Source organism: Hyperolius riggenbachi, chromosome 6 (genome assembly GCF_040937935.1).
Source record: "Hyperolius riggenbachi isolate aHypRig1 chromosome 6, aHypRig1.pri, whole genome shotgun sequence".
NCBI lineage: Eukaryota > Metazoa > Chordata > Amphibia > Anura > Hyperoliidae > Hyperolius > Hyperolius riggenbachi.
The window spans coordinates 295167722-295193855 of NC_090651.1; the positions used below are offsets into that span (position 1 = coordinate 295167722).

A 26134-nucleotide genomic window follows, 5' to 3' on the forward strand; every position below is an offset into this window, starting at 1 on the left:
TGGCTGCAGTTTATATTTGACCAGTGAAATTTGGTTTTGGCTCCGCCCACTTTTTGTAACCTTGACACACAGTCACTCAATGACCAAGTTTGTGAGCTTTTAGGTTCCTGGCATCAAAAATGTGTGAATGGAAGCTGTTTATCCAGCAAGGAAATCTGATTGGCTGTTTGTGGCTCCGCCCCTTTTGGTGAATTAGAACCCCAGTCACCTAATGACTGACTGGTGCAAGTTTAAAGCCTCTGCCATAAACAGTGTAAAGGTTCGTATACACGTCCGATAAAGATCGTTAAAGATCGTTAGTTACGAACGATTCGTGACGTTTACACGATATTCAAATTAGACCGAAAAGATCGTTCGTAATGAACGATTGTGTACACACGTGAACGATATAAGTATAAAGTACTGAACGACGAACGATAAAAAAATGCGTACGCAAACGGAAGTGACGTTATGACAGGCAATAAGAACATGCGTACTACTCCACAGACAATCATTATACACACTGCAACGATTGAACGATTATCTTTTGAAAAAATCCGTCTGGTTGGATCGGTCGGATTGAACGAAAACGGTCGTTATCGTCCAAAAAAACTATCGTTGGAAAATTTGGAACGCACGATTAACGGTCCGATTGTCGTTGTCGTTCGTTTTCGAACAATCGTTATCGTACGTGTGTACTCAGCTTAAGAATGGCAGCAGTTTCAATAATACCCTTGAAAAACAATAGGTGAATTTTGATTGGTTGTTGTAGGCTCCACCCACTTTTCTGAATCTTAACCTCATTCACCCAGTGACCAAGTTTGAAAACCCTGCGATTAACAATGTAAGAATGGCTGCAGTTTACATTTTCCCTTTAAAAATGAATGGCTGAAATTTGATTGGCTGTTTTATGCTCCACCCACTTTTCCTGGATTTGTAACCTAGGTCACCAAGTGACTAACTGTACCAAGTGCGGGGACTCTGGCTTGATTACTGTGAGAATGGCTTTTTCCATTTTTTCCATTGACACGAATGGGTGGAATCTGATTTGCTGTTTGTAGCTCCGCCCAGCCGTTTTCGCGTGATCGCGGCACATAAATACATACACACACACACACGAATATATATATATATATATATATAACTATATATATATATATATATTTCCCACAATGCTACGAGGTTCACAGACAGCAAACTGTCAGGACTTAAGCTGAGTACACACGTACGATAACGATTGTTCGAAAACGAACGATAACGACAATCGGACCGATAATCTTGCGCTCCAAATTTTCCAACGATCGTTTTTTGGACGATAACGACCGTTATCGTTCAATCCGGCCGATCCAACCCGGCGGATTTTTTCGAAAGATAATCGTTCAATCGTTGCAGTGTGTACAAAGATCGTCCGATAATGATTATCTGTGGAGTAGTACGCATGTTCTTATTGCCTGTCATAACGTCACTTCCGCTTGCGCACGCATTTTTTTATCGTTCATCGTTCAGTACTTTATACTTATATCGTTCACGTGTGTACACAATCGTTCATTAAGAACGATCTTTTCGGTCTAATTTGAATATCGTGTAAACGTCACGAATCGTTCCTAACGAACGTTCTTTATCGGACGTGTATACGAACCTTTAGGTCCTGACATCATGCTGGGAGGAGTTTCACCACAATATCAGCCATACAAAGCCCCCTGATGATCTACTTGAGAAAAGGTAAAGATTTCTCATGGGAAAAGGAATATCAGCTACTGATTTAGATGAAGTTCAATCCTTGTTAACAGTACCTCTTTAAGAAAACACAATTTGCCAAAGTTTCAGTATAATGGTTTGTGGATCAGTTTCTTAAAATGAACACAGCAGATCCCATAATTCTACACTTCTCGGCCACAACAGCAAGACAAGAAATGTCTCAAAATTATTTAATCTGAGATTTACCTTTATTATCGTAAGTCATAAGACTATATTGTGTATGTTCTGTAAGGATATCAAGTCAGGAATGTCCTAAGCATCTTGTCCTGCATGTGCACATGAATTATCCCTTAACAGACCAATGGAAATCCATCTGTTAAAGGATGAATTGTACAGCTTATTTGTAATGTGTCTAAACTGACCATACTTCTGTGTTAATTATATGAATTACGGTAGGTATGAAATACACTGTGTGATTGTATTTAGATTTTGCATTTCTTTTCCCCTTATCTGGTGTATCTGGTGTATCTGGTGTAAGTAGAACATGTTAGAATTCAAATAAACAGAACACATTTCTCTTTGTTGTCAGCTCTGGGTGGATAGCTGGAGGGAGGTACCGTATTACTCATTTCATAATAACTGATATATAATTAACAGAGGAAAGTAGTAGCAGCACTGTTGGGATTCTGCATAAGCCACTAGTGAAAAGGTACAGCAAGGGTACACATATTTGGTGAAGAGGGTTTTCCTGGAGCTGCTACGGGTAAGTCTTTTCCAGTTTCCTCTCATGGGGCCATATGCAATTCACTTTTTCTCCTAGAGGATATTTCACACCCTAGCAATAAAATGCCTTTTAAGCCACCAGCAAGCAAGAAAATACTTTTGATAGTGCTTTTTGGTCTACTTCTAAGTACTTTTTCAATTGCAGAGTGCTGAAAAGTTATTTAAGCCTATTTCACGGTGGAGAGTTGCGTTTTGATGCGACGTTAAGGTTGCAACGCAAATTACAACGCAACACCCCAAAAAAGTCGCAACGCAACTAAATGCCCCGTTATCGTCGCATACTGTAGAGCATACCGGCAATGAAAAGTATGCTTCCAAGTCATTACTGAGCATGTGCAAACAGTTAGACGCAGCTAATAACGTGTATAACGCACAGCATGCAGCACTTTATAATAACGCTACACACAAACGCAACGTGTGCACTGTGAATGTCGCACAGACTTAGTATTGTTGTGCGTTAGTCTGCGTTGAAACATTTTTCTAACAAGCGACTTTAATGTTGCACTGTGAAAGAGGCCTTGAACAGAAGACAAAACATGATTTCCTAGGAGAAAACTTAAAAGAAAAAGTGAATTGCATATGGCCTATGGTGCTGTTCAGTGGCATAACTACAAATCGGGGGGCCCCCTAAGGCCCCCCCAGGAAAACTTTGACGAGGTCCCCTAAAAATTCACAACCCTCCCCTTAGCATGGGTAGCTGCAAAAACACCTGTTCTGGAGTACTGGAGGTAGAAAAGGTTAGTAGTTTGGGCCCCCTTACACCTCTGGCCCCCCTGTAGTCGTAATGGCTGCACCCCTGTAGTTACGCCCCTACTTGGGGCCCATCTCACAAGGGTCATAAAACAAGTGTGGCCATCATGATCTTCACACCCATAACAAGGTTAGGCACAAAAGCACCTGATCTGCAGTATTGTCCTCTGTATCGGAGGAAGGAAAGGTTAGTAGTTGGGTCCCCCCACAGGTCTGGGCCCCCTGCAATCGCAGGGACTGCTCCCCTCTAGTTACGCCCCTGGTTGTATGCTTGAACAATCAAGAGATGCACCTGGAAAGAATCCAGTGCAAAACCTGACAACAGACTTTAACAATGCTAAAAGCTAAGCTACATATTAACAAAACACCTAATAACTTTGGAAAAATTTTTCATAAATGAATCAAATGGTTTAATGATAATGTTAATATGCTTTGCACATTAGCTATTAGTAAGGCCTCTTTTCCATGGGCAGTTGAACTGTGCACTCAGCAAGCAGTTAGCAGGCAGCAGTGAGCAGTTGTGAGAGTTCCCCAGATTGTGAGACCCCCATGGTGAACTGGCTTGCATCGTCTAATAGACGCCGCGCCAGTTCACTCCCTGCAGCTCACCTCTGAGTCTTCCGGCAGGCAGAGCAGGGCTACGGGCAGATGGCATCCGAAACCCTGCATTGAAGACTATTTGTGTCTCCAGTATAGGGCTTCGGGCGCCATCTTCCCGTAGCCCTGCTCTCTGCCTGTCAGCGCGGCGGGAGTTTCGTAGCCGCTGTGATCTTGAAGCTACACACCGGGAGAGGAGTCTTCTTAAGGTGAGTAAATGCTTTTTTTTTTTTACAGGTGCCCATTATTTTCTGGTGAAATGCTTCCCACATTAAGATTATTTTCTGGTGAAACATTTATGGTGAAAGATTGTTTCAATACAATTATTTTATGGTGAAAGATTGACGCATTATAATTATTTTAAGGTGAAATATTGCTGCGTTTACGATTATTTTCTGTTGAAAGACTGCCGCATCACTATTATTTTATAGTGAAACATTCGTGCTTTACGATTATTTTCTGGTGATACATTGCCGTATCACGATTATTTTATGGTAAAACATTGCTGCTTTACGATTATTTTCTGGTGATACATTGCCGCATCACGATTATTTTCTGGTGAAACATTGCCACATCACAATTATTTTATGGTGAAACATTGCTGCTTTACGATTATTTTCTGGTGATACATTGCTGTATTACGATTATTTTATGGTGAAACATTGCCACACCACAATGGTGAAACCTCGCTGCGTTACAATTATTTTCTAGTGTAAGATTGCCGCACTATGATTATTTTATGGAGAAACATTGCCGCATTACGATTATTTTATGGTGAAACATTGCAGCATTATGATTATGGGGACTGGGGGGGGGGGGGGGGGGGGCGATTCTGCAGAAGGGCCCGGTGGGGCCTAGTTATGCCCCTGTCTGTGATCTTTCATTTTCAAAAGACTATGGTGTGATGTGTCTATGAGCCTTTAAGGCTCATTTCCACGGGCATTTGAACTGTGTGCTCAGCAAGCAGTTACCAGGCAGCAGTTGCCAGGCAGCAGCAAGCAGTTGTAACAGTTTGAGAGGCTTTTCCCCAGGGAAGGATCTAGACCAAGTTGCGCCTAAAGGTCAGGTTTTGGCGCCTAAACTGCCATTCCCCATTCACATTTTGCTGCCTTTTTAAGAATTCAACAAACTGCGCCTGGGGCAAGAGACCCGCTTGCTCCCCCCCCCCCCCCCCCCCAGATCTGTCCCTGCTTTTCCCCACCTATTAACTGCTCTTTAAAAAGCCTTATTTTAACCGTTAAAATAATAAAAAATAAAACTAGCAGCAGCAATAAAATAGCAAAAGAAAGATTGAGTTGTGAGAAGAAAAATAAATTGTTAAAGTTTTGAAGTGCCGAATTGTAAAAAAAATGGCCTGGTCACCAGGGGGGTATAAACCTCCGGTCCTGAAGTGGTTCAAGTGATTTTACAGTTTACTTACACTTTACATCGAGGCATAATCACCTCAAAAATGCTGCAGGACCTGCGTTTGCAAAAAAAAAAAAAATCACATAGCTCTGGTGCTGCGTCACAGGCTGCATTTTTGCCCATTCAAGAGCAATCTCACATCTCACATTAGGAGCGGCCGGTACTTTAAGGCTGCTTTCACATTGGGACATTACAGGCGCATGTTAGAGCAGGCTGTAATGCAGCCCAACTCACAGTAATGAAAAATCAATGGGCTGTTCACAGTGCCCACGTTGCGTTACAGTGTAACGCTGGACGTTATTTAACAGTGCAGCATGCTGTGCGTTCGTTAGACTGCACATGCTCAGTATTGTGTGTTTTTTTTTTTATTTTGAGCAGGAGAGGAGGAGGGGAGAGCCCCTATTGTTAGCCACATGGCTAATTAATATTCACTGCACTGCAGTGTAGTGATGGGAAGTTCGGCTAGATTCATTGAATCAATTCATTGAAAAGAGACGGACTTCCTATCGCTACTGTTCAGAATCGATTCATTGAAAAGAGCCGGACTTCCCATTACTAGGTTCAGTCCTGCTGCTCTGCCTCTGACTCGATTCTGAACAGTAGAGATAGGAAGTCCGGCTCTTTTCAATGAATTGATTCATTGAAAAGAGCCGGACTTCCCATCACTACTGCAGTGTTTACTTCCTGGAGCGGCCGCTGATTGGCTGGTGGGACCACGTGATGCGGAGTGTTCCGATTACGTGGTCCCCGCAGAGTATCAGACAAAAAAGGCGCACCAACAGCCGCACAACGCGGCTCACTCTGGCGTCCATTCGTCCACCTCCAACACCACCAGGCGTTGCGTTAGGGGTACATTATGCGACCTTAACGTCCCCTAAAACGCAACGTCTTGGCGTGAAAGAGACCTAAAGGGAACGCATAATTTAGAAGCGCACGCTACGCAGCACTACTGCACGCACCAGCATTTTTACTCGGGCTGCTCAATTCCGGTTGCTTTAGCAGCGCAGTTTAATGAATCAAGGTCAAAAGGAGAAAAGTGCTTTACAAATGTTTTGTTGTTGTTGTACATAGGGCTTGATTCACTAAACCGTGATAACTCATATCACGGGCATTTTTGCGTGAATTTTCACACGCAATCACGAATTTCCACGTGAAAATTCCTCATTGCGCGTGAAAATTCGTGATTGCGTGCAAACGCAAAAATGCACGCGAAAACGGCCATGATATGAGTTATCACGGTTTAGTGAATCAAGCCTCTAGTGTAAAAGGGCCCTAACAATGCCTTCTGTACCTGTACCTTGAGGCTTCTTGCACACAGGGACTTTACAGGCGCACGTTAGTGCAGCCTGTAACGCTCCCCCAACGCACTGCAATGTAACACAAGTGGGCTGTTCACACTGCCCACGTTGCGTTACATTGTAACGCAGCAAAGTGCTGCATGCTGTGTGTTCTACGTTAGACTGTTTGCACATGCCAGTGGCGGCTCCAGGAATTTTTTTTTAGGGGGTGCTAAGCAGGTGCTGGACAAATTTCCGGGGGAGCTGACGACCTGAAATGGGCGTGGTCAAAACCTGTGGCGCGCTAAGTGGGCGTGGTCATGACCAGATGAGGGCGGGGCTAACTTTAATTTAAAGTGAACCCAGGGTGAGAGTGATATGGTGGCTGCCATATTTATTTCCTTTTAAACAATTCTAGTTGCCTGGCAACTGCTGATCTATTTGGCTGCAGTAGTGAACTGAATTACACCAGAAACGAGCATGCAGCTAATCTTGTCAGTTCTGACAATATTGTCAGAAACCCCTGACCTGCTGCATGCTTGTTCAGGGTCTATGGTTGAAAGAATTAGAGGCAGAGGACTAACACGGCAGGCAGGCAGCTGGTATTGCTTAAAAGGAGATAAATATGGCAGCCTCAATATTATTCTCACCTCGGGTTCCCTTTAAAAGTGCACCGCAAAGACAGAGGGCCCAAGTTTTGGTGACCCTTTCCCCAGAAAATTCACATAATTGTGCAGGTTTTCTCAAGAAAATACACATATTGTGAGCAGATTTGAACAAAAAAGACGTTCAATAACCCCAATATGCACAATCGTTATCAGATATGACCCCAATATGCACAATCGTTATCAGATATGACCCCAATATGCACAATCGTTATTAGATATGACCCCAATATGCACAATCCTTATCAGATATGACCCCAATATGCACAATCGTTATCAAATATGACCCCAATATGCACAATCGTTATCAGATATGACCCCAATATGCACAATCGTTATCAGATATGACCCCAATATGCACAATCGTTATCAGATATGACCCCAATATGCACAATCGTTATCAGATATGACCCCAATATGAACAATGCACAGCAGATCTGACCCCAATATGCACAATCCTTATCAGATATGACCCCAATATGTACAATCCTCAGCAGATCTGACCCCAATATGCACAATGCACAGCAGATCTGACCACAATCAGCAGCACCACCTGAAAAAGAAAAGAAAAACCCATTTACTCACCTAGTCAGAAGACCTCCTGTTCCGACCTCCTCCTCTCCCGACCTCATTGTGGCGCGCAGCTCCCACGATCCTCTTCCTCCACGTGACTTCCTGCCTGCAGCACCCGGCGAGCAGGGCTACGGGAAAATGGCCGCCCGAAGCCATGCACTGCAGACTCCAAGTCTGCAGAGCAAGGCTTCGGGCGGCCATCTTACCGTAGCCCTGCCTGCTGCTCCGGGCTGCCGCTGTGAACTGACTCGGCGTCTTTTAGACGCCTGAAGTCAGTTCACGCCAGGGGGTGCTTTGGGGGTGCTTGGACAATTCTAGGGGGTACTCGAGCACCCCCAAGCACCCCCCTGGCGCTGCCACTGGCACATGCTCAGTCATGTTGGGGAGGAGGGGAGAGCGGCCGGGCACATGGCTAATTAATATTCACTGCACTCAGTGACGTGCAGTGTTTACTTCCTGGAGCGGCCGCTCTGTGCGGCGATTGGCCGGGCAGGACCACGTGATGCCGCATCACGTGATGTACGCATCACGGCATCACGGACGCCAGAGTGAGCTGCACAACGCGGCTCACTCCGACGTCCACACCAGAGAGCACCAGGCGTTGCGTTAGGGGCATGTTATGTGCCCTATAACGTCCCCTAAACGCAATGTCCTGGTGTGTAACTAGCCTAAAACATATTTGTGATAGTGGCCCTTTAGATTTCAGCTGCCTCGTATACTATATGCTCTGGAGTTACAGCAGGGAGTTTGTTTAACCGAGATTTATTTTTCTCTCTATTTTTATTTTCATTAACATGAGCTTTTATATTTCTTCTTAATTCCGCCATTATTTGACCTGTAGTATGGGATATCTTAAATACGGTAAATATCCTAATCCTTTGCTAAGTCTTATTGTACTTACTTTCCTTTATATGGATAGTTTTCTATAGCTTTTATTTGCACTTGAGATTCAGGATCACTGCCAGCAGTAACAGGTCTCATGGTGTACTGTACCAGTACTGTACCAGGTAACAGTACACCGTGAGACAGAGTAGAGAAACCTGATAATAAAAGCTGCTCAGTCATAGGGATGGTTACCGTTGATGCTGGATTATGCAAATTTTGAATGCAAATATATGTAGCTTAAAAATTAACCAATCATATTCCACTTTTTTGGGATTCGATTGGCGCAGTTTTAGATGTCTTTTCTAGTAATGATCGTAATCTGCTAATTATGATTACGTCAAATTACGCATAATTTTTCGCAATTACACCTATACGTAATTACAAATTCTTAATTCAATTGACTCTGTCTAATCATTCGTAATTACATGTAATTTCGTGCCGAATTGCAAAGCCCCCCTACATGCTATTGCTTACACAATTGCTACATATGTTAAGGAGAGTAGTGGGAACAAGTTAAAAAAATAACTTTTCAAAAAGACCTTGTAGTTTTTGAGAAAATCGATTTTAAAAATACAAAGAAAAATGTTTTCTAAACCCAGAAAAATGAGTTTAAAAACCATTTTTTTAAATTGTTTTTGATTTTCTCAAAAACTACAAGGTCTTTTTGAACAATTCTTTTTGTAACTTGTACCCACTATTCTTTTTAAAGAGACACTGAAGCGAAAAAAAAATTATGATATTATGATTTGTATGTGTAGTACAGCTAAGAAATAAAACATTAAGATCAGATACATCAGTCTAATTGTTTCCAGTACAGGAAGAGTTGAGAAACTCCAGTTGTTATCTCTATGCAAAAAAGCTATTAAGCTCTCCGACTAAGTTAGTCGTGGAGAGGGCTGTTATCTGACTTTTATTATCTCAACTGTAATTGAACTGTTTACTTTTCCTCTGCCAGAGGAGATGTCATTACTTCACAGACTGCTCTGAAAGACTCATTTTGAATGCTGAGTGTTGTGTAATCTGCACATATTATAGAATGATGCAATGTTAGAAAAAACACTATATACCTGTAGTAATTTTGGTGTCAATAGCATGTATGGCGGCTTTGCTATTCACTGCTGAAGTCGGCATGAAATTACGCATAAATTACGCGAAAATTCATGCGTAGTTACTAATGGTAACAAATATCTACGAAATTAACTATGCTATTCCCCTGTAATTTTGCATTACGATTACAATGCGTAATTGCGTATTACGATGCAATTTCTGCTCATTACAGGCCTTTTCCACGGGCAGTTGAACTATATGCTCAGCAAACAGTTGCCAGGCAGCGGTGAGCAGTTACCAGGCAGCAGCAAGCAGTTGTGAGAGTTTGAGGCCCCATTCACACTCGAGCGTTTTGTCGGCAATTTCGGCAAAATGCTCAAACGCCAGCGCTTTTGAAAGCGCTAGTGTAATAAGACCCTATGGACTCGTTCTTACTTGGGAGATTTGTGCTAATCGCCACAAATCGCCCAAAAGCGTGAAACGCAAATGCTTAGCCTGCACCATTTTTAGGCGATTTCTCAGCGATCGTGTTTCAGTGCTATAGAAGCACTAAACGCGATCGCAGAGAAATTGCTGCACTGTCCAGTGATTTTTCCGCGTGAAATTGCGGCACAATCACTCCTGCAAAACGCTGGCAAAAATCGCCGGTGTTGCGCTTTGAGGTGTGAATGGGGCATCAGAGGCATTTCACTGCCTATCAAGAGCCAGTACCGAGTGCTCAAAATCATTACATCTTAGGCACTTGTATTGAACTGAGGAAGCGGACTAAGACCCATGAAACATGTTGTCTTAACATGCATGATTAATATTTTTTCCATTATACTTGGTTTGTTCTTCTGAGAAGGTAAGACATACACTTCTCACTTAGGGCTCGTTTCCACTAGTGCGGCGTGCGTCTCGTAGACGCACGCCGGCACTGAGCGGGTGGGCGGGATCGCAGGCGATTCCCATCAGCCGTGCCATGCACGGCTATGGGAATCGCAGCCTCCGCCGCGAATTCTGTGGGGGTTTCCGGCCGAATCGCTACTGCAAGCGATTCGGCCGGCGGCGCCGTTATCCCCTATGGCAGAGTTTCCCCGCGCGATTTGCCTGCGGGGAAACTCTGCGGATTCGCGGCCGTTTCCGCGATTGTGGAAACGGGCCCTTAGGGTAGATGCACACATAACATAACATGAAAGGCTGTGGTTTATGTCATGTGCATATTTGTTTGTGTGCGTTTTTTGTGCCTTTTTGCAGTGTTTTTATAGCGTTTTTGGTGCATTTGGGTTAGCGTTTTTTTTATCGCAGATGTGTTTTTCAACCATTTTGCATGCGTTTTAATGAGTTTGCAGTTCGCATATACAAAACGGATATGCATTTTGTATGCTTTTTTCATGCGTTTTACAACTGTGTTTTATGCAAATTAATAGGAAGACAACAGGAAGTGGAAATACATCACAAAACATTTTTTTCCAAGAACACATAGAAAAACGCATGGAAAATGCATGAAAAACGCATACCATTGCATTTCCATTGACTTTCATTATGTGCATTTTGGCCTCTTTCACACCAAGACGTTGCGTTTTAGGGGACGTTAAGGTTGCATAATGTGCCCCTAAAGCAACGCATGGTGGTGTTGAAGTTGGACGTCAGATTGAGCGGCGTTATGAGGCTCTTGGTGCTATCCTTGGAAGTCCGGATCTTTTCAATGATTCGGATGATTCGAATCGCATCATTGAAAAGATCCGGATCTTTGAACCGAATGTTTGAATCATTTTATTAGGGAAGCAGGAAGCAGGGGTGCAGCAGAGTGAGAGATGCAGGAGAATGAGGGCACATTGAGGGTGCTAATGGGGAAAGGAGAGATGCAGCAGGAAGATTGTGCTTGTGCACAGAAGCTGCAGTTCCTGTTTTTTCCAGACATCCACTGTGAACCGAATCCTTCATTGTGGTGACCCGAATGATTCGACTCACAAAAAAGATCCGTATCAAAGATCCGAATTATTCATGATCTGGACAACACTACAGTGCAGTGAATATTAATTAGCAATGTGGCTAGGAACAATACTCTCCCCTTACTGAGCATGTGCAAACAGTCTAACGCAGGTAAAACCACCTATAACGCACAGCATGCTGCACTTTCTTTGAACGTCCAGCGTTACACTGTAACGCAACGTGAGCACTGTGAACAGCCCATTGATTTTTCATTACTGTGAGTTGAGCTGCGTTACAGGCTGCTCTAACGTGCGCCTGTAACGTCCCACTGTGAAAGCAGCCTTTAGATGCATTTTTGCATATTATGCAACAAAACCAGGGTTTTTTAAAATGCACGCATAGAAAACACATATGCGTTTTTATATGCATTTTTTCCTGCAGCCCATAGACTACATTAGCGGCAAAAACTAGCTAGCGTTTCTGCCTAGTTCTCCCCCTTGCCTCATACTTCAGTAAATAGTTGTTATTATTATGCATTAAGGGTGCCCCAACCAGTGTGATTTTTTTAGCATCGATTATAACCTTCAAGGTTCAAATAGTCACAAGGATCTTTTAAGCCTCTAAACTATTCAAGGAGAGCAATCAACCAGAGTCTGCGGCAAGAGACCTGGGATACCGAGTGGGGACGGTTTAATTTCCCGCAAGCTCTGATAGTGGTTGCAGGTTCTGCAACCCACCTTTGTGAGTATATACACATACAATTAACTCATATACCAGCCCACCCAATGATACCACATCATTGGGCTCCTGGTTTCTCGCATCTTACAGATAGTTGGAGGTTATGAGTAACCATCAAAAATCCTAGCACTAATAAACAGATTCACTGGAAACCAAATCAGAAATTTCCAAAGGGCTGATCAGATTTGGAAAGGAAATTACTAATTGTGTGTAGGCATCAGGTAATGATTAAGGCCTCATTGTGTGTGGGGGGGCGAAAAGCCGCGGTGAAAAATGGGCGTGGCCATGATATTGTATGGGCGGAGCTAACGTAATGATGTAACAGCGAGGCATAAGAAAGCAGTGTTTACGCCATGATGTGGTCAAACGAGACTTTGCATCATGGGTGTGCAGAAACTGTGTGATGCTAATTGCATTTATTTTGTACTGACATGTTTGCCCGCATTGCGTTTATTTTGTACTGACATGTTTGCCCGCATTGCATTTATTTTATACCCACATGTTTGCCCGCATTGCGTTTATTTTGTACTGACATGTTGCTCGCATTGCGTTTATTTTGTACTGACATGTTTGCCCGCATTGCGTTTATTTTGTACTGACATGTTTGCCCGCATTGCGTTTATTTTATACTGACATGTTGCCCACGTTGCGTTTATTTTGTACTGACATGTTGCCCGCATTGCGTTTACTTTGTACTGACATGTTTGCCCGCATTGCGTTTATTTTGTACTGACATGTTGCCCGCATTGCGTTTTATTTTATACTGACATGTTGCCCACATTGCGTTTTATTTTATACTGACATGTTGCCCACTTTGCTTTTATTTTCTGGTGTCCGGGGTAACTGTTACTGCATTTATTATTTAATGGTCATAGATGGCTATGTTTGCTGCTTTGTGGTTACGGTATACTATTAAATAGCATCAAACAGTTTCTGCACACCCATGATGCGAAACCTCGTCTGACCACATCATGGCGTAAACACTGCTTTCTCATGCCTCGCTGTTACATCATTATGTTAGCTCCGCCCATACAATGTCGTGGCCACACCCATTTTTTTAGCGCGGCGCGCCCCACCATTTTTCGGCCGCCCCCGTCCCAGTCCCAGGTTGAACCCAAAAAAATATGGCCACTCTATCTTAAGACACAGTAGTGACAGTGAGGCTGCATTCATAGCGTACCCTGTAAAAAACAGGAATGCAATACAATGGAGGGGTAAGAGTCACAGCGCACATTACGCATGTGGTGCAATGCATACTGTACATAGAAGTTATGCTTCATTGCTTTTAACACTCACGTTATGTGGAAAGATCAGTGCGCCCATGTGAACAAATCATTACAATATCAAAAAAGCATGCCTCCCAACTTTTGAGATAAGAAAGAGGGACACTTCAAGACACACCCATGCCACACCTCTAACCACACCCCTCACCATGCATATCATTCACAAAGAATTCAGAACCAAAATATGTAGTTTTATTATTCAAACCACACTGGTCCTTTCTATCATCATTAGTTTTTCTTCATTTTAACATTTAAAAATAAGAAATATATACATTTAATTGATGGGAATAAAGTTTAAAGTCAGTTAAACAAAATTTCTCTGTAGAAAAATCCATATATTCACACAGATTTGTACATCAGTCCTGAAAGAGGGAATAAATGAAAAAGAAAGAGGGATAGGGGGATTGAGTTGCCAAAAAGGTACTATCCCTCCAAAAGAGGCACAGTTGGGAGATATGAGAAGGGATAACTCCATGGGGAAAAGGGTAATTAGACTGCACCACTGAGCAGTAGTAAAAGCGTTCAATACAACAAAACAAATACTGTACATATATACACAGCAAGGAACCACTTGGGCCTCTTTCAAATGGAAGGCTGAATTGTGTGCTTGCCGAGCAGTACAGTCAGCAATGTTTCACCATAAAATATTTGTGATGCGGCAATCTTTCACCAGAAAATAATAGTAATGCAACAATATTTCATCAGAAAATCTCTGTTTTCCTTCTGTCCTGTACAAGAGTTCAGGTCCATTTCTTTGAAAACATTTATTTTTAGCCTAGGATGCAGCGGGTTTACCTTAGGCTGCCTGCGCTATGACAGTATGCCGGCTGTAACCACTTGTTTTGAGGGAGGGGAATGCACACACACGGCCAAGGGGGGGCTCTGCTCAGCAAGGGGGCACAGTCAGTCTCCTCCCAGGCATCCGGTGCCGGCCAGGAGAGTCTGCCTCCAAACGTGGGGGGGGGGGCAGAGTTAGAGGCGGCACCACACGCACACAGTCAACAACTGCTGGTAGGGAAAGGGGTGGGCCAGGCAACAAGGAGAAGGTGGAGCGTGTGGGAGCTAGTGACAAGACGGCATGAGCTTTTTGTCCCTAGGCTTTCTCAAAGGACTAGAGGACATGATCTGCGCATGAAGGAAAAAGGTTTTAGCCATTTATTTAGGAAAGGGTTCTTTACAGTAAGAGTGATTAAAGGGACTCCGAGCTCACCCAAAAAAAGAAAGTTGTACTCACCAGGGGCTTTCTCCAGCCCAGTGCTGGTCGGGAGGTCCCACGCCGGCGTCCTGGCTCCTCTCCTTCTCCCCGCTCTGGAATGGCTGACAGGCCGCAGCCCGGGCGACACTCGGTAGAGTGTCGGGCTGCTCCTTCCGCGTATGACACGGCTGACGTCACACGCCGGCCGCCTCGCGTCATCACAGCGGCCGGCGTGAAAGTACTGCGCATGCGCGCTTTAATCGCGCATGCGCAGTACTTTCACGCCGGCCGCCGTGATGACGCGAGGCGGCCTGCGTGTGACGTCAGCCGCGGGGAGAAGGAGAGGAGCCAGGACGCCGGCGTGGGACCTCCCGACCAGCACTGGGCTGGAGAAAGCCCCTGGTGAGTACAACTTTCTTTTTTTGGGTGAGCTCGGAGTCCCTTTAAGATGTGGAATGCATTGCCACAGGAAGTCGTTATGGCAAACTCTATACCTGCATTTAAAGGGGGCTTAGATGCTTTCCTTGCATTGAAAGACATCCATGGCTACAATTACTAGGTAATGCCTAATGATGTTAGTCCAGGGATTTTATCTGATTGCCATCTGGAGTCGGGAAGGAATTTTTCCCTTTTGGGGCTAATTGGACCATGCCTTGTAAGGGTTTTTTCGCCTTCCTCTGGATCAACAGGGGTATGTGAGGGAGCAGGCTGGTGTTGTACTTTGTACTGGTTGAACTCGATGGACGTATGTCTTTTTTCAACCAAAATAACTATGTAACTATGAATGATCCGAATCCTTAAAAAGATCCGGACTTCCCATCACTATCCTGCAGGGGCTGCTTTCAGAGCCGCATAACGTGGCTCAATTTCACGTCCAACTTCAACACCACCACGTGTTGCGTTAGGGGCACGTTATGCGACCTTAACGTCCCCTAAAGCGCAACGTCTTGGTGTGAAAGTAGCCTAAGGGTAAATTAAGTGAATATACTGAAAGGATAATTTAGGCAGTTCCCTTATAATACATAGAAATGGTAAGATTGTATGAAAAAATCGGTAAATTATCTATCATAGGGCCCCATTACATCTTAATCCATCTCTGCATCCAGCACCCTATACACCCCCTTTAAAGCTCACCTAAGGAGGTCAACACCTTAATGTGAACCACATTCATTTTCCTCCAAGTGTATGGCTATTTGGATATTGCCCCACAGCCACATCCTCTGCACTGGCCACTCCCACAATCCTTCATGGAACTGCCCACAAGACCACACCCCTAGTTGCCTCTGTGCCAAAACAGCACTCCAAAGAACAGGAAATAAAGTGGAATATTTTCAAAGAGACGCCGAAAACAATAATACTATACTATTTCAGTGGAGTGAAGAATGTTTGAACATCTGTGACTTTCTGTTTATTGCTGTCTGTGGCCCACTTGATAAGTGTTCAGGTACTTCTTGTTGTACAGACAGGTTGACCGAGGACAGGAATTATGGTAAATCTCTACAATGGAGACATAGGCAGTAATTATACGTTGGCCCAGGGAAAGCAAAATAATAAATCTGGCCTGGCCGCTTATAATAAACACATTTGCAGTTAAATACTTTTGAAGGGGAAAAAATGAATAATTTAGTAATGCTTATCTTATGTGATATGTGTACAAAGACATAAGATCCAAAGTCTACCTACAAAGGGAATTTATCAGAGTCCAGGGTTCAGCATGAAGAAAGCATTCTAGGAACCACGGGCGTAGCTAGAAATCACTGGGCCCCCTGCAAAACTTTGGTTGGGGTCCTTCCTTTCTGCACAGGTAAACTGAGAACAAATGTTATTCAACTTGCTATTGCACGCTTGAATGTGTTTTCCCCATGCAGATAAAACAGACAGCAGTGAAGCACTGCACACATTTGCTTCTGTGATAAAACATGCATGTTTTCTCACATACAGACGCACACGGTGTGCAGAAACCGCATACAGGAAACCGCACATAGAAAACTGATCGACAAGTGTGCTCCCAGTCCCAGCTTCTTATTACACTCACTCTGTCCTCTGATGGAGCAGAAATGGCTCTGCACACTCCTCCGGCACCACTACAGTACACAGCACTTGGGGAGGGGTAGAAAGGCTGGGGGTAGAGTATTGCTGTACACAAGACCCTGCTGCACACACTGAATAGAGACTGTCTACAAATCTTTGTCTGCAAAACTTTATATGGCTCAGTGGCTGAGCAGATGCAGTTTTTTTTCTCTGTGCCCTTAGTTGTCAGTCTCTCAGGACAGGGAAACAGAACTTCTTCCCCCCCATGGGGCCCCCTGAAGCTTCTGGACCCCCCAGCGGCTGCATCCCTTGCAGGGTCTATTGTTACACCCCTGCTAGGAACTAGCAAAAAATCTTACAAGCAAACTCCAGGAAATCTTCAGATAAGGCCCGGTTCACATTGGCATTAAAGACAGTCCGTTTAGCAGAACTAAGCGGACTGGATCCTAACGGATGTCAACAGATCCTATGTGAATTAATAGGGTCCATTCACCCTCCTCCATTAGTGATCCGTTACATGGGTTACTTTTTCCATGCATCAGTTGTTCATCTGTGCAGTGTAGACCGGGCCTAATCCCTTAGTGATGTCAGTCATCTTTGAACAGTGCTTTTATTTTGCTTATCACGCATTTTTATCTATTTATGAAAACAACACTTCTGCCACTGTAGTGTAGTGGGGGTGTCTCAGCACCTTGCAGGAAAAAAAAAATATAGGAGACAAATACGGGAGCCCAATAGTGTAGTATATTAGTATGCAATTGAAAAAAGGAATTTCAATAAATTACTACTCACAAAAGGAGGTTGCAAGGGCAACCAACCGTAGGAAGCAGGTGGAGACCATAAACCCGACTCCACTCGGGGTAGTCCCAGCCGGGACCTGGATGTGGTCGCTCTCCTTGAAAAAGTAGGGACAGGTGTCCACTGTGGGGCACCCACAGGTGGTCTGTCACCACCCCTCAAACACAGATTGTTTGGGGGTATAGCTATGCACAATTGAAGGTAAAGAGGCGCCCTGGTTGAAATAAAAGCATCTAAAAACAGCTTAAAATCGAGGAAATAATATGAGGTGGCTTACCTCAATAACGAAATCCTTGTATATGACAAAAGATTTTTATTTAGCACAGGCAACGCATTTCGCGGGTCCAAGCCCGCTTTATCAGGCCAATAAAAGTGCCAAATGAACAAGTCGATATGGCTCCCTTTACCTTCAATTGTACTTCTGCCACTGATCACTGTGTGGCATGGAGTGAGTTTAAATGGATTGAGATAATTCCCATGCCTGGCTGTCTTGCTGAGCCTCTGCCTCTAATACCCTTAAGGTGGCAATACACTTATAGATTTTCAGCAGATTCAACCATCAGATAGATTTCTGTCAGATGCCTGTCAAGTCGAATCTGATAGGAATCTATTTCATGTGTGCCACACACTAGGAACAGATTTCCAATAGATTTCAGAAAAAAATCTATTGGAAATCGATCTAAATGCATTATTGGGCCATTAGATCCAATGCAACTCTATGGGCCATCAATCAGCTGCCAGAAGCAGATCGATCTAGATTTTCCATACTGTCAGATAGATCAAATTGATCCAAATTGATCGAAATCGGCTGCAAATGAATCGATAGATTTGATAGAATCGATTTCTGATCGATCAATTCCATATAATCGATCAATTGATCGATGGCTGAAGTCAACCAGTGTATGGGCCCCTTTACCCATAGACCTTGAAAAAGCGTGCAGGTCAGATGTGTGACTGAGCTCTGACTGAATAGCGGGGCCCATACACCGGTCGATTTCAGCCATCGATCAATTGATTCTATAGGTGGCTCCAGTCCCTGGCAATTAAGCCCAAACGCCTGGCTGAGTTGTGCTTTTTCGTGTATGTGCGGCCCCCGCCAGGCGTGCTCCTCAGTCTTGTTTCTGCGGCTGGGAGCGTATTGCATAGGTGCATAAAGGTCCCAGGGATGGAAGCGCAAAGCATATCTGAAGCTACCCCCGGGGCTTCTGTTGGGGGGTGGCAGATGTTCCGCGGTAAGTGCAGGCTCTAACAATGCATGTGTGCACATCTCCTGGAGGAGAGAGGAAGCAGTGCTGTGGTTCTGAAGGACAGTCAGCACCACAGCACAAAACCTTACTCCCCATTGCCCAAGATATTGCATAAAGCTCCCTAACAATCGGCCAATCACATAAGTGCAACCGGCAATAGGATTTGTCTGTAATCCTTGTGCAATGTCCAGGTGATAAATAGCTTGTACATGTGAATTGCATCAGCCCCATTGTATTATATCTAAAAGTAAAGCTACATTACAACATAATCTACGTCTCTGCTTATTTACTGATCCCTGTTAGTAGGTTAAACAGTCAATTAGCTACGAGAGTGTTTACAACTTGTAGAACTAATAACTAATGAAGGTCAACATTTTTTAAAGGGTATAGGTTATTTATATCACTCCTTTTGTATGCTGAGTCCAATTCTCAAGGACTTCTCCTTTAAGAGGACTCCACGAGAGGAAAAGTATATTATCGTAAAATGTCACGTTTAAAATATGCAGAAATTGTTTTCTGAAACTTCTGTGTTGCTATTTGTTATGTGGTTACTCAATATAGCTTCCTCTGAATTCTAAACTATGCTGATATACTATATATTATGCACACATACAGTATATTTCCTTCATCAAATAAACCTGTTATCTCACTAGAATTTCAGTACAGTTCAAAACTCACGTTAGCCACTGCAGTAGGGTTTAAATCATTGAATGAAAACATTTCTTTCACAATTTGTTATTGATGAAATCTGAAAACTCTATAAACCAGTGAGTTGCACAATCTGGAACAAATATTGACAACGGAAAGCAGGATTTTCCATGTGAAAGTCACTTGAGTGCACAGTTGTCTGCTTGTCCGAATGGAAGCTTATTATATTTCAGTTCTGTTGTTTCAGCCCACACTATAGCTTAATAAGAGGCTGCGCATACTGACGTACTATGGATGTATCCAGAAGAGACACGTAATTAACATGCTCCCACATAGCTCCCAAATGTCCCGTTTTCAGAGAAGCAGGGAACCAAATACATCTGTCCTTTCGAATTCAAGGATTTTATTGGTTTTAACAGATAAGAAAGACGTTTACAACTTTGTTGCTGGCGCAGCGTAATATCACAGCAGTGTGTTAAAGGGACTCCGAGCAGTGCAGAAACTATGGAAAGATGCATATCATTTTAAAGCTCTCATTCTCCTCTTTCCAATGATACATAAACCGCCGCCCTGCGCCTTTTAGTTTTCGCTATTTTCGCGATCGAAATTGCCGTGGCCACGATTTCGATCACGAAAATAGAGAAAACTAAAAGGCGTAGGGCGACGATTTAGGTGTCGTCAGAAAGAGGAGAAGTAGAGCTTTAAAATGATATCCATGTTTCCATAGTTATATTGTATTACACAGGGCGACTTTTTCCTAAAGTCAGCAGCTCCATTCTGCTAAAGCTGAGAGAGCTTTAAAATGATATGCATCTTTCCATAGTTTCTGCACTGTTTGGAGTCCCTTTAAGGACACAACCTACTACATCAGTGTCCCAAACACACAGAAATAATAATACCACTGATTTAATGATCAAATGTCATGGTTATTTTCTCTGTGCATAAGGCGGTCTTATGACAACCTCTAGGATTGGCTGTCAAATAAATCAGGGAAAGAACAAAGAATGGAAGAGAAGGTGCAAAAAGTTCAGAAGATCAAGAAGTCAGCTAAAACCCCCGGGATAGACCCACCCTCCACCCAACCTAGTTGCCACCATCCTGCGCCATGGATCCCACATCTTGTCCACCTTAACGGAACGGTGTTCGTGGACACCTGCTCCTGAAGTGGCAGGATAGTGCAATGGTTAAGGGCTCTGCCTCTGACATGGGAGACCAGGGTTCGAATCTTGGCTCTGCCTGTTCAGTAAGCCAGCACCTATTCAGCAGGAGACCCAGGCCCGGCCCTAGACTTTTTGCCGCCTGAGGCATTTTTCGAAGAAATCGCCGCCGCCCCCCCCCCCCCCAAGCCGTTGTTGTGGGGGGCGGCCTGAGCTGGAGGGGATAGCGGGCAGGAAGGGGGTATTGGGCCCAGTGGCGGGTAGGGGGGTCGGACCCCCCCTCCCTCGCCTGGGTCCCCCGTCCTCCGCTCCCCTCCAGCTTTAAAAAGGTCCGTGCTGTGGCTGCAGCTATTCATAAGAGGCAACGGGCGGGGATTACTCACCTCTTCCTCGTTCCAGGCCAGCGTGCGCTCCACTGACGTCACTTCCTGCGGCGTAGCAGGAAGTGACTTCAGTGGAGCGCACGCTGGCCTGGAACGAGGAAGAGGTGAGTAATCCCCGCCCGTTGCCTCTTACGAATAGCTGCAGCCACAGCACGGACCTTTTTAAAGCTGGAGGGGAGCGGAGGACGGGGGACCCAGGCGAGGGAGGGGGGGTCCGACCCCCCTCCCCGCCGCTAGGCCCAATACCCCCTTCCTGCCCGTTATCCCCTCTAGCTCGGGCGGCCCCCCACACACATGGACGGGCGGGTGTCGCCCCCCCCCCCCCAGAAGTGCCGCCTGAGGCAAAAGTTTCACCCCGCCTCATGGGCGGACCGGCCCTGAGGAGACCTTAGGCAAGTCTCCCTAACACTGCTACTGCCTATAGAGCGCATCCTAGTGGCTGCAGCTCTGGCGCTTTGAGTCTGCCAGGAGAAAAGCGCTATATAAGTTTTTGTTTTTGTCTTTGACCCTGTCAAAAAGATGAATTGGGACTTCCATGCCCTGGCAATAGTCTGCTTAGCTGCCATAAATTCAAAATTCGCTAGCATTCTCTAATGTTTATTAAGATTATCTATCGGAAAATGTAGAGTATAGCTGCTGGGTTTTGTGGGACTGCTTTCCTGATTGCAACAGTTTGAAGATTCAGGCCAAAACCTCGTCAGAATTGTACAGGACCAGAATGTGTACAACATATCTTCTCTGACCCCACATCCTCTGAAACATAGCCCAGACTTGGCTCCAGATATTTGTCTCAGTCTAGCAGGTGCCCAATACCAACGTAGTAATGCCTTATAAGCACATTCAACAATGGCTAAATTCAGGGATGATTTCAGGATAACCTTCCAGGCACCCTCTGAATCTTCCAAGGGCATGTCTATTTTTAGGTCTGATTCCCAATTAAGGTCATAGTTGTGCCTAAAGGAAGGAAGGGGCTCATTCAATAATGAATAAAGTTAAGAAATTAAGCCCTTGGTAAATGGATTCTCTGAACATATCTACTCAAATCTCATTAGCTCTATCGGGAACTCTGGTGTTGCAGAAACAAAGACATGCAATGTATAAGCTGTAGATAATGCAACCTTTTGCTAACTGGTTTGTGATGTTTTTCACCAAGGTGCCCCCAGGAAAGAACCCTCGAGTCACCAGTTAAATATATTAACTGTTCTAATTTGTGGCTTCTCCTCCAATGGCAACAGGACTCTCCGCTCTAGGCAGAAATAATGGGTTATCTAATACAGACCTTAACGGCAAAGATGGAGATAACGATCAGAGTTTCTAACCTTTTTGTCACTCCAGCCAAGAAGTCCTGTCACCCCCCCTCCCCCCCCCAAAAAAAAACACATCCACACACTAGAGAATATACACCATGTGCCATATAGGGTTGATGCAAAATACAGGGAGTCCCTGCGATACAAACAACCAGCAGATCCTGTTGCATTCGGTTGCACACCCCCTTCCTGTACTACCCCAGCTTAGTGTGTAAAGGCAGAGTTTAGAACATCAGAAGCTGTGCTCTCACCTCTCCAATGGAGTCCAGTGCTGTGATCCCGCCTGTCTGCTCACCACTTGCCCTAGTGCCCAGCATCTCCTACTGCATGCAGCGTGATTACACGCTACACCTAGGAAAGTGAGGTGCCAGCTCTAGAGGGACAGAATGGTCGCATAAACATTGGACTCCAGAGGGGAGGTTAGAGCACAGCTTCTGTTGCACTATACTCTACCTTTACACACTGGTCTGGGGAGCACAGGAGGGGGACGGGAAAAGATAGTGGGACAAGGTGACAGAGAGAGGCACAAAAGGGGACAGAAGGATGACAGAGGGAGACACAGAGGGACGCACACTGAGCTGGATCATCCACAAGGCAACTTAGGAAGGAGCCTATTGCCTGGAGAGAGACTAGGAGCCTAGTTTATGCTATCCCCAACAAATATTGCCAAAAAAGCTAGGTAGCCATCAAGGGTGGGCCCAAATTCGTTGCTTGCCTAAGGCACCATTTCACCTTAATCCATCTCTAAATGCACAGGGGGAGTCAAGGTGGCACAAGGAGACAGAAGGAGGCACAAAGGGAGACAAGAGGCACAAGGAGACAGAAGGACACACAGGGGACAGAGGTGGCGCTGGGGACAGAAGGAGGCACAAGGGGACAGCAGAAAGCACAAAGGGGGACAGAAGAAGGCAAAAACACCCATGAGGGCATGGCTTTGTTTAGAGGCATGGCTTAGTTTGGCGGTGAGCTTAATTCAGAGGCGGAGCTTAATCAGGGGCATGGCGCCCCCCAGGACCAATAGCACTCCAGGCAGTGGCACTCCCTGAAGTAAGTGGCGCATGAGGTGCGCTGGGCCAAAAAATAAGCTTGTCCATGACATGATGTGGGCGGAGCCAACTGCATGATGCTATCATGTCAATATAAACCAAACATCTCTGAGGAATGCCATGAAGAATTAAGGCAGTTCTGATGGCAAAAAAGGTCATACTCAGTACTAGCAGCAAGATGTACCTAATAAATAGGGATGCTCGGAAAATTCCGCGGAATTATGAATTCCGTGATTCTGGCCGGAATTAGGTTAATTCCGATTCCGGTAGTCAAATCGGAATTCCTATACCTCTCAAACGGAATTCCGCGGAAATTTTATAATTCCAACAGAATTTTCCGGAATAACACAAAAAATCTCTCTCTCAATCTCTCATGCAGTAGGGAATTGTAGATTTTCAAAACAGCTTATATACCATAGCTGGGATTTGAACCCAGGACCTAGTGTGTAGTAGGTATCTGTCTTACCCTCTAGACCATGACCCACACTACATGCTAAAGCTGGCGGTAGCATAAACCATACTTCCATTATGATCAATTCGATAGAAAAATTAGCATGATTAAGGATTTGTACTTTTTGAAAAGCATGCTTATATACCATAGCTGGGATTTGAACCCAGAACCTAGTGTGTAGTAGGTATCTGTCTTACCCTCTAGACCATGACCCACACTACATGCTAAAGCTGGCGGTAGCATAAACCATACTTCCATTATGATCAATTCGATAGAAAAAGTAGCATGATTAAGGATTTGTACTTTTTGAAAAGCATGCTTATATACCATAGCTGGGATTTGAACCCAGGACCTAGTGTGTAGTAGGTATCTGTCTTACCCTCTAGACCATGACCCACACTACGTGCTAAAGCTGGCGGTAGCATAAACCATACTTCCATTATGATCAATTCGATAGAAAAAGTAGCATGATTAAGGATTTGTACTTTTTGAAAAGCATGCTTATATACCATAGCTGGGATTTGAACCCAGAACCTAGTGTGTAGTAGGTATCTGTCTTACCCTCTAGACCATGACCCACACTACATGCTAAAGCTGGCGGTAGCATAAACCATACTTCCATTATGATCAATTCGATAGAAAAAGTAGCATGATTAAGGATTTGTACTTTTTGAAAAGCATGCTTATATACCATAGCTGGGATTTGCACCCAGGACCTAGTGTGTAGTAGGTATCTGTCTTACCCTCTAGACCATGACCCACACTACATGCTAAAGCTGGCGGTAGCATAAACCATACTTCCATTATGATCAATTCGATAGAAAAAGTAGCATGATTAAGGATTTGTACTTTTTGAAAAGCATGCTTATATACCATAGCTGGGATTTGAACCCAGAACCTAGTGTGTAGTAGGTATCTGTCTTACCCTCTAGACCATGACCCACACTACATGCTAAAGCTGGCGGTAGCATAAACCATACTTCCATTATGATCAATTCGATAGAAAAAGTAGCATGATTAAGGATTTGTACTTTTTGAAAAGCATGCTTATATACCATAGCTGGGATTTGAACCCAGGACCTAGTGTGTAGTAGGTATCTGTCTTACCCTCTAGACCATGACCCACACTACATGCTAAAGCTGGCGGTAGCATAAACCATACTTCCATTATGATCAATTCGATAGAAAAAGTAGCATGATTAAGGATTTGTACTTTTTGAAAAGCATGCTTATATACCATAGCTGGGATTTGAACCCAGGACCTAGTGTGTAGTAGGTATCTGTCTTACCCTCTAGACCATGACCCACACTACATGCTAAAGCTGGCGGTAGCATAAACCATACTTCCATTATGATCAATTCGATAGAAAAAGTAGCATGATTAAGGATTTGTACTTTTTGAAAAGCATGCTTATATACCATAGCTGGGATTTGAACCCAGGACCTAGTGTGTAGTAGGTATCTGTCTTACCCTCTAGACCAGGGGTCACCAAACGTTTTGGGTTGAGGGCCGGGTCAACATACTTCAGACCGCTGGTGGGCCGGAGTAAACATAAAATGATGTAGAAGTCTTTGCGGACCAGACAGTGAAGCATACCCAGGTGACAATCTGCAAGCCAATTGGACAGCAGTGTCACCTGATGTGGAATTTGATTGGAAACCAGCAAAATTTCTGCTTTCTGGCTTCCATGTGGATGGGGGGTGCTGCACTGCTATTCCATATGTGGACCACCAATATTTAAAGATGTAGCTGACTGCATTTATAAGCAATACATTTTCTGTGTGGGGGGCCGGTAAGAAAGCCTTAGGGGGCCACATTCGGCCCGCGGGCCTTAGTTTGAGGACCACTGCTCTAGACCATCAACCACACTCAGGGCCAGGCTTTAGCATGTAGTGTGGTCAGAGGTGGGACAAGGTCCTTCAGCACCCAAGGCTGAGACAGCAAAGTGCGCCCCCCCATCCCTCCCACCCCAGCTGTCACACACTGATTGCTATTACACTAAGAGGTGCCCCAGGCCCCCCCCTCCACCCCCAACACCTTAATCTCTACTTATCTGGCTTGCTGTCGCTGCCATGTATCACCTTTTCTTATTTCTTTCTGCTTCAAACACAATTGGGAATGACAGCTGAATGAATTGTGCACCCCCTCCTACACTGCGCCCTGAGGCTGCAGCCTCTCCAGCCTCAGCCTTACTAGTGGGTAAGACAGATACCTACTACCATGCAGTGTGGTTCATGGTCTAGAGGGTAAGACAGATACCTACTACACACTAGG

General features: G+C 44.5%; 1 protein-coding gene across 1 annotated transcript in view; it reads left to right on the forward strand.

The window, feature by feature from the left end:
- Positions 1-2355: 2355 nt before the first annotated feature.
- LOC137521617 (sulfotransferase 2B1-like) overlaps positions 2356-26134 on the forward strand; it is a 56955-nt gene continuing 33176 nt past the window's right edge. The window contains exon 1 of the mRNA XM_068241097.1: positions 2356-2440. The gene's annotated coding sequence lies outside the window, so the exon portion shown is untranslated. The remainder of the gene's footprint in view (positions 2441-26134) is intronic.